Here is a 16081-nt window from a genome sequence, read left to right as displayed (position 1 = left end):
GCAGAAGAATGTCACAGAGCGCAGTCAAGGTGCAAAATATAAATCAGAAGCAGAATAGGACAGGGTGCTCGCATTGTGCAACAAATCCGTCAGCAGCAAAATATCACATTGTACAGTCAAAGTGTAAAATATCAATCAGCAGCAAAACATCACAGGACACAAAGTGCAAAATATCAACGAGCAGCAATTATTACAGAACACAGTCCATGCTCAAAATATCATACAGCAGAAAAATGCACAGGGCACAGTCAAGGTAAAAAATATATATAAGCAGCAGAGTAACACAGAGTGCAATGGTGGTGATACATGTCTGCCAGTAGCAAAATAGCACATTGTACAATCAAAGTATAAAATATCAATCAGCATCAAAATATCACATGACACAAAGTGCAAAATATCAACGAGCAGCAAATATTACAGAACACCGTCCATGCTCGAAATATCAAACAGCAGAAGAATGCACAGGGCACAGTCAAGGTAAAAATATAAATCAGCAGCAGAATAAGACAGGGTCCACGCATACTGCAACATATCCGTCAGCAGCAAAATATCACATTGTACAATCAAAGTGTAAAATATCAATCAGCAGCAGATATTACAAAACACAGTCATGGCACAAAATATCAACACACAAAAAAACATCACAGGACACAAAATGAAAACTATCAAGTAGCAAATTTTGTATAAAGCAGTCAAGGAACACAGTATCAGTCAGCACCAAATCATCAGAGGACACAAAGTGCAAAATATCAACGAGCAGCAAATATTACAGAACACAGTCCAGGCTCAAACCATCAAACAGCAGAAGAACGTCAAAGGGCACAGTCAAGGTGCAAAATATAAATGGGAAAAAGAGTAACACAGAATGCAATGAAGGTGAGCATTTCCTGCCAACAGCAAAATATCACATTGTACAATCAAAGTGTAAAATATCAATCAGCAGCAAAAAATCACATGACACAAAGGGCAACATGGCAATCAGCAGCAGAATATCATCACAGGGTGCAGTCAAGATGCAAAATGCCAATCAAAAACATAGTAACAGTGAAAGTAAATGTCTGTTCGCAAAAACAAGAGGACTATAACTGTTGTTGTTGTTAATACTTTATTTTGGCAAAACATGCCATAAAAGCAAACACATACAATGAATATGCGAAACATGAGTAAAAACGACAATTAATACTGTTAAAAATAACAATTATAAAATACACTACATAAGGCGTTACAAACATGCTCCAAGATATACTTACTATTAATACCCAGCGAGGGAGAATCAGAATGAAAGAACCATTCTGATTGACCCTCGCCGGGGCATTACCCGGCCGGGAAGCTGTCAAATTTCATGCCTTTGTCCCTGGCGGGGGCGTGGCAGCCCGTCAGCCACTGAGGAGGCTCGAAGCAGGGCCATCCCTGCTCTGAGCTTCCATGCGGCTGGAGGCCGCCTTCATCCCCCGCCCGGGATACAGGTATTTTTTTTTTTTGTTTGTCCTCCCCCCTCCCCACCCTCCCAACCCCACCTACAAGGAGCCTGCTTTGTCCCCGGTGGGGGACGATGACAACCCCCACTCCAAGCCTCCACATGGCTGGAGGCTTCCATCGTCCCCTGCCGGGGACCCAGGTACGTTTCTTTTTTTTCCCCTCACTATCTTCCGCCCTCCCAACCCCACTTACCTTCTTCTCTTTATTTTTTCGGGAGCAGACGGGCTGGGAACAGAATGGTTCCCAGCGTGTCTGCTCCCGATAGCCGCCATGGAAGGGGAAACAGACTCTGTTTTCCCTTCCCCGGTGGCCATTTTCTCAGTCACAGTGTTTCGGGACAAAATAGCAATATGCAGGGTCATTACCTGACTCGGTAATGCCCCCGCTGCTCAGGGCATATTGCTTAATTGGTACCCGGAGAGGGAGAATCAGAATGGAAGAACCATTCTGATTGGCCCTCGCCAGGGTATTACCCTGCCAGGAATCCCTCGGATTCCACTGCTTTGTCCCCGGCGGGGGTCGCGGCTGCCCCTGAACCAATGAGGAGGCTCAAAGCGGGGCCATCCTCGCTTCGAGCCTCCACACGGCTGCAGGCCACCTTCGTCCCCCACTCGGGATTCAGGTACCAACTGTAACTGTTTGTGTTCATTGCAGTTTGTTGTTTAAAAAAACAATAAAATATGTTACACAAATGCAAATTGTATATTTTGCCTTCATTCAAGACCAGGCCTTCCTGAGACAATAAATATAAGAACAGTCCGTCTGCCTCACCCCATCCCATACCTCCAGTGCCTTAAGTGGCACTACAAATTGAGCTGGGACTCTTCAAGGGGGCGTGGCCTAATGGCAAGGGTCGTCCGCTGGCCTGTTAGGCCACGCCCCCTTGATGAGCCCCAGCTCAATCGGCTACTGGCACCCCTGCCAGGCAGCCTTTTGTAGAGATCAGCACCCTCTCCCCAGGTGCTGAGCTCTGCATTTATTTTCCAAAAGCTGGCCTGGCAGGGGATAGCACCACGCCTATTGAGCCTTAATGGTGGCCCTGGCCCTCGCCAGATGGCTCACCCTTTCAGCAATTAAGGCTCAAAGGGTGAGGCTGCTGGAAGCAGAGGCCATTTTCATGAATACTGAACTCCGGCGAATCCGCGGGAGCTTCAGGATTTAGGAAGCAAGGCCTCTGCTTCCAGCGGCCTCACGTTTTCTCCACAATGGTGGCACCAGCCCACAGGCATCTATTGCTTAAATGGATGCCTCCCAGGAGCGGTGCCACCATTATGCTGAAAGGCTTTTTTTGCTGAAGCCTGAAGCTCTCACACACGAGCGAGAGCTTCAGCCTATAGAAAAAAAGCCTTTTTGTGTAGTGGCCGAGCTGCCACGGGAGATTAGTGGGCCCCGGCAGGGTCCCACCTCAAAACAAGATTTCCCTCGTGCCCGCCAACTAGAAGCAGTGGTTGAGGGATCAAGGCCTACGTTTGCAGTACGGAGCGAGCAGGGTGGGGTTCTGCCTTGCCTCATCAGCCCAAATTTAAAAGTGGTGAAAACTTCTTAAATGTCATTGAAGCAAATTTTATTTATTTATTGTTCTTATATAGCGCTCAAACCCTGAGTTGCCAAGGTGCTTTAACTTGAAAGGTTACATTGATAGAAAACAACAGTGCTTACAGTTACGACATTATTACAAAACTGGGTGGGTAAGTACAAGGTGCTGGCCACATATTGCATGGCGGCAGCAAGTAGTGGGCAAAGCCTTTGCATCTTTGGGAAACTGGGGCCCCAATCATAGGGCGGCTTAGATCAAACGTTCTGGGACTTTTTTGGTTGTCATTTTTAGGGGTCGGGGGCGCCAACAACAATGCTTCCCATCTGGGGTGCAATCTGATGTAAGACCGGCCCTGGTTTTGTCTCCTTGGTCCTTCTCCGAAAGCCCCTAGTAACATTGTACGGCCCATTGCTCTTCCTTTGTGTTGAAACCAAGTATCCTTGAACAATTGCAATTGATTACTATACTGACTACCCTCCTGTCAGTATCCAGAGTGCATCCCTGTTCCTTCTTTGAAACTGTCTGTCCTCTGAATTCCTTTACAGGGTGGTTTGCATTTTGTAGTGTGCTTCTACTGTCTGTTGTGATAATAATCAAGTAGATATTATTATACAACCTTGACTGGACAGTCCCTTTTATCATTGGGAAATAATTGTATTTTCGCTGTGTTGCAACTAAACAACGATCCACAACCTTTCAGAGATAAGCCTGCTGTTCCATCCACGTTACCAAAATTGGACAAGGAGGTTTATAATTTGCTTGTGTTTCCAATCTATTTGGATCCCTTCTGGTGTACTAGAGTCGTGAGGCTGATTGATTGGTTTAGAAATTGATATTCATCCCCGGACCATTGGTGCCCCGGAAGTTGATTAAACACACAAGGACAAGACAGACAACACAGGGAAAAAATCATATGGAGACAATGAAGCAATAAAGATTGGGCATCAGAACGTCAGACCAAGATGGAACCTCTAGAATTATGTAACGTGGTCTCTAAAGAGATGTGTTTTCAACTGTTTTTTGAAGAAAGTTAAGCTCAAAACGCATGCAGGGAGAAAGCGTATTTTGCCAATCAGAAGCTGTTGTTTGAAATTATCTGCCACCTGTGTGACTATGCTTGTAACAGTTAAAAGTTGGTATGAGGTTGGAACGGCACGAACAAGAGGGTCTGTAGAGTCTTAATCAGGCTTTTAAATATGCTGGAAAATCACCATATATACATTTGTGGCTAATTGCTAAGGCTTTGTATTGTATTCTCTGAGCCACTGGTAGCCAGTGCAACCTCTCCATATAATATGGGACCTTCTGGGAGTATTAGCCACAATCTGAGTGGCAGAATTTTGTATCACTTGAGTCTAGCAATCTCGTATAATGGTACTTCAGCGAGCAATGTATTGCCATAATCAAGTTTTGCCCCTATACTGGCCCTAGCAATTACAGCAGCATTGGAGTTGGAGATGAATGGTCTTATTTGGCGGAGAAAACTGAGGTAATAGTGACTAGAGCTAACTGTAGCTGGAGCTTGGACATCCATATTCATTTCAGTGTTGAGACAAATGCCCATGGATTTAGCTTTCCTCAATACAGGAATTTAATGAGTATACATGGACATAAAATCAGATGAATTCACATGTTTTTTGAATTAGGGACTGGCAATAAAAGTAACTCAGTATTTTGGTCATTTAGACATAGCCAATTGTCTCTCATCCATACACTAATGACGTTAAAGATGTTGTTTTTGTGACTGGTGTCTCTAACAATATCACCAGACAGCATAAACAACATCTGAGTATCATCAGCATAATTTTGAAATTGTACCTCATTACTAATCAGGAGGTCATGGAAAGGTTTTATATACAGGTTAAAGAGAAAAGGAGACTGTGACAAATCCCATAGTATTGTCACTGTTCCCATAGGGGGAGCCCCTTCCCATGAGGCCAGGGAGGTGAGGCCACTACCCGATAATCCACCTGGGGGTGGTACTCAGTGGGCAGATCTGATGGGGAGGGAAGCCCTCTGTGGGACCAGTGACGATAGCCTTGGGAGAATGCAGTATTCACCCCTTCATTTCTGCCCCCTCTTTCTTCTCACCCCATCCCATTCCTTGTGGTCCTCCACATCTCTATGCATCTCTGTAGAGTAGAGGACTTCATTCATACAAATCATACTGGGACGAAGAAGAGTGGGTCCTACTCAGTTGGAGTGCGTACAATCAGTATCACAAAAAAGATCAGGCAAGGAGGCAAAAGCCTGGCGCGGAACCAACATATACGTTACAGTTTACTAATGGCAGCCCTGACAATGAAAAGCAAGGAAGGACTGTGTGTACCTTGTCAAGCCAGCCGTGGAGGAGCGAGGAACCAGACACAGCATCCATGCAAAGAGACCCAAAGAGAAGAGAATGAGCCACTGTCGACAAGGGACAAGTCTCCAGTAGGTCAATGGAGCAGGGACCTCTACAGTGACGAGGAAAGAGGAAATCTGACTGACGAAGCCAAAGCAAGCAGAAAGTGTGCAGTCGAGGATGCGAGAGTGAGCCTACCACTGGGGAGCGACTGAGAACAGGACGCCTAATGCAGAAGCAGCACAGAAGCCCTGCTCTGCTCCCAGGACAGACCGAAGACAGCTACAACATTTCCCGAATGTTGGGAAAGTGTTGGGCCAGCTGGTGGGACATGGAAGGGGCCAAGCATATTAAAGAGACACATACCAATATCTTGAGAGGCAGAAATGGATAGCGAAAGAACTGTACAAACTGGAGCAAACTTTAAGAAGTACCTGGCAGGAGAATTCACCAGGTCTGTTCAATCAGACATTGAGTGAAGCAGGGACAGAGGTCCCGCAAAAGCAGCACACCAGGGTTTCTGACCCATATGAAAATGGGGAAGCCCCACCAGAAAAGCACACCAGGGTCTGGAACCCATACAAAGACAGACCGCCAAAGCAGCATAGAGGGGTCAAAGACCCACACAAGTGTGAAGAAACATAGACCCAAGGGGCTGGGGCCCAAAGCAAGTCGTGGAGATCCTGAGATAATAAAAAGGGGTCTGGGAACCACACAAAACAAGCTACAGAACAAGTTGGGATGTCATGAGACAGCCCAGAAGAGACTGGGACCCATGTAACAGAGAAAGAGAGGTACAAGAAGCTAAAACAAGCGGTTGAGGACCCATTGCCAAAAGAAGAGACATTTTTTGGAATGCTAAGATCTACAGTCAAGTCTGGCAGAGTAGTGAACAGGCTTGATGCTTCACTTACCTACCTCTGTTCACCTCAAACACCACAAATGTATCTTGTGGAGTCCCACAGCGTTCCAGCCTCTCACCTCCACGTTTCAACATCTATATGAGCCAATGATGAAAATCATTCGAACCCATGGACTTACTCCCTACAACTACAAAAACGACACACAACTGGTTGTGAAAACAAATGAAGCTGCCTGTTGTATTGAATCACCTTGGAAACAACGTTGGCCTACTCACAATCACCCCGAAGGAACACTTTCCAAAATGGACGCCCCCTAATCCCATTAAACAAGCAATACTCCAGCTCCAAGCTGCTGCAACCCGATTGGATGTTTATACCCTTATCAGCTGATACAAAATCGCCGGCAGGCTGAAGCCAGCCCTCCCACAAAGGCCTGATCACTAAGGCTCCTGTTTGAGCCTATCAAAGTATGGAGGAGCGACCGTTGCACATTCCGTTCCCTCCATCGTTGCTGAAACCTCATGGTCATCCTTCCAACATACTTTAGCAAGCCGCTCCTGAGACATGGACTACACTTCACCAAACAAATAAGACAATCCACAAAGCAGTATCCATACATGGCACGACTGGCCTTGGCTCCACCACCCTCTAACAGCTACTACTGGTGCATTGCTACGCACAGCTAAGTCTCCCACCTTTTCTACAACTGAAGGCACAAGCACATTGCTTACCATGACACACCAGCCTAATGTATAATATCTAATGTTCATACAGAGTATTACTAAGTGTGATGTTTTTATACTATAGGCCCCTGTGCATTTCTACATGTTATATGCCACTTTACCACATGTTATTTCCCACTTTCCCTAATATTCAAATCTAGGTGTACTTTTTACATGTTATATGCCACTTTGCCATATGATATTTGCCACTTTGCCCATTAGCCAAACATAGGTGTACTTTTTTTTTACGTACTACAAACCATCCTGGCTATCAATCAAATGTAGATTTATATTGCTTATGTATCTTAGGCTGGGCTGGTCGTCCTACAAACCTAGGCGTAGACTGCCCATCAAACTTGGGCTGAATCTCTATACTGACCACAAAAGTGATGGGTGGAAGGTTTCGAATGAATCTAAACCACTGGCAATTGCTCTGGGCAACCTTCCACACCACCGTTTTTTAGCCCGTCTGCGCCATTGCAAAAGGGGACCAGCCATGTGCAAATCAGTCAGCAGCTGCTGCCACATCAGGTAGCAGCCCAGCCCGAACTGCTAGGCCAGGTCCCCTCTGCACAGAAAACCAAGCAACCCCAGACATGTTTCGGCCTTGTTGGACCTCCTCAGTGAGGTGCAGCCTGGTTCCCTGTGGCGCAGCGAGCAAGGGACCCACGTCTGGGCATACCCTCTCTCACAAGGAGAAACAAACTGACCACAAAAGTGATGGGTGGAAGGTTTCGAATGAATCTAAACCACTGGCAATTGCTCTGGGCAACCTTCCACACCACCGTTTTTTAGCCCGTCTGCGCCATTGCAAAAGGGGACCAGCCATGTGCAAATCAGTCAGCAGCTGCTGCCACATCAGGTAGCAGCCCAGCCCGAACTGCTAGGCCAGGTCCCCTCTGCACAGAAAACCAAGCAACCCCAGACATGTTTCGGCCTTGTTGGACCTCCTCAGTGAGGTGCAGCCTGGTTCCCTGTGGCGCAGCGAGCAAGGGACCCACGTCTGGGCATACCCTCTCTCACAAGGAGAAACAAACTGACCACAAAAGTGATGGGTGGAAGGTTTCGAATGAATCTAAACCACTGGCAATTGCTCTGGGCAACCTTCCACACCACCGTTTTTTAGCCCGTCTGCGCCATTGCAAAAGGGGACCAGCCATGTGCAAATCAGTCAGCAGCTGCTGCCACATCAGGTAGCAGCCCAGCCCGAACTGCTAGGCCAGGTCCCCTCTGCACAGAAAACCAAGCAACCCCAGACATGTTTCGGCCTTGTTGGACCTCCTCAGTGAGGTGCAGCCTGGTTCCCTGTGGCGCAGCGAGCAAGGGACCCACGTCTGGGCATACCCTCTCTCACAAGGAGAAACAAACTGACCACAAAAGTGATGGGTGGAAGGTTTCGAATGAATCTAAACCACTGGCAATTGCTCTGGGCAACCTTCCACACCACCGTTTTTTAGCCCGTCTGCGCCATTGCAAAAGGGGACCAGCCATGTGCAAATCAGTCAGCAGCTGCTGCCACATCAGGTAGCAGCCCAGCCCGAACTGCTAGGCCAGGTCCCCTCTGCACAGAAAACCAAGCAACCCCAGACATGTTTCGGCCTTGTTGGACCTCCTCAGTGAGGTGCAGCCTGGTTCCCTGTGGCGCAGCGAGCAAGGGACCCACGTCTGGGCATACCCTCTCTCACAAGGAGAAACAAACTGACCACAAAAGTGATGGGTGGAAGGTTTCGAATGAATCTAAACCACTGGCAATTGCTCTGGGCAACCTTCCACACCACCGTTTTTTAGCCCGTCTGCGCCATTGCAAAAGGGGACCAGCCATGTGCAAATCAGTCAGCAGCTGCTGCCACATCAGGTAGCAGCCCAGCCCGAACTGCTAGGCCAGGTCCCCTCTGCACAGAAAACCAAGCAACCCCAGACATGTTTCGGCCTTGTTGGACCTCCTCAGTGAGGTGCAGCCTGGTTCCCTGTGGCGCAGCGAGCAAGGGACCCACGTCTGGGCATACCCTCTCTCACAAGGAGAAACAAACTGACCACAAAAGTGATGGGTGGAAGGTTTCGAATGAATCTAAACCACTGGCAATTGCTCTGGGCAACCTTCCACACCACCGTTTTTTAGCCCGTCTGCGCCATTGCAAAAGGGGACCAGCCATGTGCAAATCAGTCAGCAGCTGCTGCCACATCAGGTAGCAGCCCAGCCCGAACTGCTAGGCCAGGTCCCCTCTGCACAGAAAACCAAGCAACCCCAGACATGTTTCGGGACCAAGCCTGATTTGCATATGGACTTTCCCTTCTGTAATGGCTTGGCAGGCGAAGAACGGTGGTCTGGAGGGTTGCCCAGAGCAATGCCAGTGGTTAAGATTCATTCTAAACCTTCCAGCCATCACCTCTTTGTTTTTGCTTTGTCACCCCGAGTGGGACGGGTATGCCCAGACGTGGGTCCCGTGCCTGCTGGGCCTAGAGACTCAAGCTACTCCTCACTGATGAGCCCCAACAAGGGCGAAACATGTTTGGGGATGCTTGTGGTCTCGTGCAGAAGGGATGTGGCCTAGCAGTTCGGGCTGGACTGCCCCTTTTGGGGTGGGACCAAGCCTGATTTGCATATGGACTTTCCCTTCTGTAATGGCTTGGCAGGCGAAGAACGGTGGTCTGGAGGGTTGCCCAGAGCAATGCCAGTGGTTAAGATTCATTCTAAACCTTCCAGCCATCACCTCTTTGTTTTTGCTTTGTCACCCCGAGTGGGACGGGTATGCCCAGACGTGGGTCCCGTGCCTGCTGGGCCTAGAGACTCAAGCTACTCCTCACTGATGAGCCCCAACAAGGGCGAAACATGTCTGGGGATGCTTGTGGTCTCGTGCAGAAGGGATGTGGCCTAGCAGTTCGGGCTGGACTGCCCCTTTTGGGGTGGGACCAAGCCTGATTTGCATATGGACTTTCCCTTCTGTAATGGCTTGGCAGGCGAAGAACGGTGGTCTGGAGGGTTGCCCAGAGCAATGCCAGTGGTTAAGATTCATTCTAAACCTTCCAGCCATCACCTCTTTGTTTTTGCTGAATCTCTATACCACATCCACAACTATCCTGGTACATATAGACAGACCAATTCACTACATACAATGACCTGCCCTGCCCCTATCCTGGTGAACCAGGTCACGGAGCCTTACACCCAAATAGAAGACTTAAACAGTCACCCCTCATACGCTATCACCCAGCGCACTCACTCACGCCTACTGCAAATGGATGGCACTTGTGCTCCCCAACTCTCAAGACATTCCACCCTCCCCCTTCCTCCTCAAGACACGTCTGTTCCCCTTGCCCACAAACTCACCAAACACTGTACGCATGGCTACCTCATACTCGAAGATGCCCTTCCCCTTGGAGTGTAGGAACAATCTGTTAGCATCCCACCCAGCCACCAACACGTTATTAACCCCTACTATAGGGCCAACAACCAACCATAAGCTCACTCAACTCTCTTAAAAGCCCTGCTCCTTCGAACACAGGAACAAACATTTAGCCTCCCGCCTAATCACCAGCTAATTACACCTACTAACTACCACCCCATCCAACTTCTGTAGAAATTAACTACTCAACTCCATAACCAAGACCTTTTTAATGGCTAGAAATCAACACACATTTGTACAAATTAGCCCACCTCAGAACTGTGTCACTCACACTAGTCCCCATGCGTCAACTAAACCCATCACAGAGCCACGTAAGACTACAAAATGCAACTCATGTCCAGCCATTAAACCCACAGCTGATAATGAAAAACATTTAAACCTAATTCCCTGAAAATCATCACATTGGACAATGGTAAAACAAACACCACCACCCACATTAAGGGAGCCCCTATTAATGCCAGGTCCCTCCTGGCACACGCTCTGAACATTGCTGACCACATCACTACTAACGACTTAGACCTCCTTGCAGTCACATAAACCTGGCTGCATCCAGCAGCCAGCCTCACACTTTCCTTGGCCATCCCAGAGGGATACACCATCCTTAGAAAAGACAGAACGGTCTTCAAAGGAGGCAGAGTGGGGAATCATCACCAAATATAACCTAAGCTTGACAGGAACCCCTACGGAAACCACCCTCTTAGACCTCAAAATACAAATGGACCAAATTAAAGGCAAGGGAGATCTAGCCATTCTCCTTATACTTGACCTCTCCGCTGCCTTTGACTTAGTCAACCATCATTTACTTTGTCAACACCTTGCCCTAGCTGCCTACTTCTCAACTAACACCATTAAATGGATTGAATCCTTCCTCTCTACCCGTACCATGAGAGTTTTCTCTACCACTGCGGCAGCCCCACCCTACGCCAGTACCCATGTGGAGTTCCCCAAGTCTCTTGTGTTTTGCCAACACTGTACAACGTGTTCACTAAGCCACTATTTGACATCCTAGACAATCTGCTAGTCACGTATACCAATTATGCGGACGACACCCAAATACTATTACCAATCACGGGGAACGACGACACTGACTCCACTCTACTGAATAATATCTACCTCACCATTCAGGCCTGGATTGCCCAACATGAGCTTTGTCTTAATGACAGGAAAACTGAACTACTCATCATTGGCAATTATTGGCAATAATAAAGTGTTGCCTTTATTATTTATTTATTGTTATTTATCTGTTTCTCCTCCGCTTCGCACTTTCCACTTCTCCCCCCTTCCATGCACTTTTCCCCTCCCATCAATCCAGCACTGTAAAGCCTACACTGGTTACCAGTAAAAAAGAGCATCAAATTCACAACACTCTGCATCACCCACAAAGCCTTGCACAGACATGGGGTGGAATACCTCCAAGTCAAGATTAGCCGGTATCGTGCTGGAAGGGAAATAAGATACTGAAACGACCTACAAATATAGGCAAGGCACTATGAAAAAAGAAACATTTGTCGGAACAGCGTTCTCACGTCTACTTGCTAACATCTGGAACAAAATTTCCAAAGAAATTAGAAACTCAGAAGACAACATCTCCTCAGAAACTGCCCAGATTCTGGCTATTCCGCATACAATGTCAACTTTGAAGGGACACAGGCAACAACAACACCACAGACAAACAACTAGAGAGGAGATGAGAAGGGCAGAAAGAACCTCAAACAAGAACCTGGCTAGATACCTTCAACCGGCATCGAAAGGGCCACACCAGAGAGGCTCCAACAAACTGACTGATTTTACTAAACCACTTTCCCTTCCTTCTCCTCCCACATAACTGATGCTCTATCCCAGACGTGGACTAGCTACACTCCACATAAACAAACAGAGCACCATTACTATGTCCACACCTAGAGTGAACCACCCACATAGTTCAGAAAACCATCAACAATATAACAATGCAACTTCACCCCAAGTATCCGGATTATCTTACAGACACAACAATCTGTTACTCTGCATCCCTTATGGACATTATATAACCAGTGTGCATGACCAACCCGTCATAACCCACACAACACAATAACACTACCACACACCCGAGGCACCAAATCCTACCCATACAATGCAGGAGACCTGTCACAAAACTCCCACATGCAAAATAACACTCACAGACGCCAGTTCCTCTTTGTTCTGAATCTATCCTCTCACCCTATCCCCACTAACCTTCTAACCCCCTCTCTTGCAGAGCCACGGCAGTGCCTGGAGACTGTCCCTGGGTGGTAGCGATGTGCGGTACAAATCAATATAGCATAATGTAACAATTGTGAGCTGGAGAATGAACAAGGGAAGAGACTCACCCCTGGCACTTGGGAACTGTGTTTTGTGATCAAAAGGTCTGCAGTCCAGTCTCCCAGGATAATGCACCAGACTTGATAATATGTTTGTGAACTAGAGAAAAGGGTAGGGGAAGACTCCCTGTTGATACTTGGGAACTGTGTTTCATGGTCAGAAGGTTAACAGTCTAGTCTGGCAGGATAGTGCACCAGGCTTGATGCAATGTTTGTGAACTGGAGAAAAGAATAAGGGGAAGAGTTCCCCCCTGACAATTGAGAACTGTATTTTGTATACGTTTGGAAGAGTTTTTTAAGATCAATAGCTTTTAAGTTAAGGAATCACTCTGTGTCCAGAACAAGAGGAGCCTCCTTCTGGATCAAGAAGACACCGAGTAGTTCCTTAGTTAGTCTAGACTGTAAGGGACAGAAATAGGTGTGGACATTTTACTTTACTGGACATTCTCAGATAGCACAGTGAGTAGAGCGCTTGCTTTGACATCCGTGCAGAGGCTGCCAATGCAGGTTTGAATCCCTGCAGGGCTAAACTCAGCCTTTCATCCTTCCAATGTCAATAAATGAGCACCAAACACCATGGGTAATAATAAGCAGCACTCAAATGCCTGAGGGTTCGCTGCGCTATATAAATGCAGCATTATTATTATTTAATATTATCCTGACAGAGTCCTTAGTATTTGTGTTGAGATAGGGCAACCCATTATAGAAATAGGGCACAATAGGTTTTCCTTTTCTTTTATATAAATGAAAGTCTTTGCCATCAAACATGGCGCTACTGTGTCGGACTCATACTTCTACACCGTTACGAGACATACACACTCCCTGGGAAACTCCCTGTACAATCGGGTGGGGGTGAGATGAATACTGCCCCAGTACCACAGAGGCAGACCTTCCTCCTAAAAAGAGCTAATCCAGCTAGTGGCAAGGTAATCAAGGTTGAGTTCTTGTGTAAGGCATGACAAGAGGGTGTCATGATCAAGTGCATCAAATGCTGCCGAAAGGTCCAAAAACATCAGTAATCCAGCTTTACCCTCATCCAGAATATCAAATATGCCAGATTGAATGTCCAGCATAGACCTTTCTTTGCTGTGGGCTGGTCGGAAACCTGACTGATAGGTGCCCAATCGGTTACGAGTAATGGCAAAACGCTGCACCTGTGAGTAGGCGATTTTATGCAAGATTTTGAGAAGGAAACTAACATTGGTAATACGACAATAATTACAAGGATCGGAGGGATCTAAAGAGGGCTTTTCCAAAATACGAGTAATACAGGTCTCATTCAGAGAGTCGGGCTTAAAGCCAGCATAAAAAGTATCATTGTCTATTTCAGTAATGGCTTGCACTAAGAAAGGGTCACATTCTTTGATAACTTTGCCCTGACACACATCATTAGCGCATTTAGTAGCTTTGAGCCGCCTAATAATTTGAATAACTTCTTCGGTGGACACCTGAGAGAATGTAAACTGCGGGATAATATTATCTGTAACCGCACAGGGCCCTGGTAAGAGCTCTGAAGGAGAATTAAGAGAATCATCAGATGACCCTTTAGGAGATAGTTTGGCAGAAATATTGGCCCTGTTCTTAGTTATTTTTTGGCTGGAAGACGACATAGGCTTATTACACCACATAACAGAAGCAGAGGGGCCACTGGATATGATGTGACCTTTCTCAAGGGTGCATAGTAGGTTAAGGAGTTCTTTAGTAGCATTTTGCGCCATGAATGAGTCCTCTGATAATGGACTGGGGCCATAGCTTGTGGGGTAATCTTACTGATATTGCACCATAAGATTTCGGTCATGTAAGAACCACAGTGCAATAATTATAATATCACAGTAAAGGTCTTAGAGAATATAACCTAAGAAGAACACAGTGGTGTCAAACGCATCAGCGCAAGGGGACAGATATCACAAAAACACAAGCCGGTCACATTAAGTGGATGAACACCAAGCGATAATCCTGCCGGTTTCCCCACACAGCAATTAACTCTTGGACAACTATATTTTATACATGCCCCCTAGCCGAACTTTATGGAAGCGGAGCAGGAGGTGAAGAGGGATGTTCCTGCAGGTATGCAGGGTGGAGAAGAACAGGAGAGTTACCTACTTTGCTACCTCCCACAGCGTAGTACAGCAGGAGGTGAAGGTGCAGGTCCTGCAGGGTCTTTGGGCCTGCAGGATATCTGATGCTTGCTTCTGTTTTGGGCTCCTGGGCTCTAACTGCACTTTAACTGTTATGGGTGTTTGTCTTCCGCTCTCGCTCCTCCAAAAATAGTGTCTGGAAGTATTAGATGGTGGAGGAGACAGTAAGAGTGATGGAGCAGTGAAATGACAGAACAGATGCAGTGCCTGTAATTGTGCCACTGTGTGCTACACAATGTCTATCTGAATATCATAGTTTGCTCCCTTCAGTCAGTATTTTTGTTACACCAGCTAAAGCAGTAAGAGGCTTTGATCCATTTGGTCTGTTTGGTACGATCTCTTTGCACGGGGTGTTGACACCTGCATGTTCACAAATATTACATGATGTATCCTGCTTTGGTGACGCCCCAAACTGACTACTATTATATGGATAATTAAAAGGTCCTCCTCATTTTGACTGCTGCGGAATGTATGGTGCCCTAAGGAACTGTGTTCATTTTTTCTTGGCCCTGTGGAACAGTCTATCGGCCTTGACTATGGCCTCTGGGCTCTTTTTGGAAGGTCTAGCCCAGGTGTCAAACCATTCTGTCTTCACTGTAGCTTTTCCCTTGGAGTTTTACTATTTGTAGAGGCTGGGGCAGCTGGTCCATAATGGATGAGGGGGTGCCAAATCGATCAGTACCCTTGCCCATTATGGAAGGGGGTGGGGGAGGCTGAATTGTCAAAGAGAAACTTGGTTTCCCTTTGACAGTTTCTGTTCCCGAGCACACATGTCCAATGAACCATGCAAGACTGTGGATGTTTTGTCTCACCAGCCTTTCATGGCCCATTTGGGATGCAAGCTGGGGAGCTGCATGTTTGAATTTCCCAAGGGGATCTACTGTGCCTCCATACACATTCATACTGCATTGTGCATTGACAATGGAGTGCTCCAGCTCCTGCGCCCATGTGCATGATCCAGGAAGAACTCTGTTCTTCCTGGTTCCGTTACTTGTGTGCGGAAGCTGGAGTGGCTTTGTTATGGAATGCAGTGTCATGGCGAGGAGCGTAATCCAGATTGGGCTGAATGTAAGTAGAATTGTGTATCTTTGATATGTATGTTATGTGTGTGTGTATGCATGTGTGAATTAGCGGGTGTATGTAGCATGGGTGTGCGTGTGAATGAGGGTGTGAATGCTGTGTGAATGAGTGAATGAATGTGCATGTGTTTGGTTTGAGTCGGATGGGGCGATGATTTGGGTGAGCGTAGGGTCGGGGGAAG

The sequence above is a fragment of the Ambystoma mexicanum genome, chromosome 7q, assembly GCF_040938575.1.
Source record: "Ambystoma mexicanum isolate Mex_15411 chromosome 7q, UKY_AmexF1_1, whole genome shotgun sequence".
NCBI lineage: Eukaryota > Metazoa > Chordata > Amphibia > Caudata > Ambystomatidae > Ambystoma > Ambystoma mexicanum.
This window is presented reverse-complemented; position numbering follows the sequence as displayed.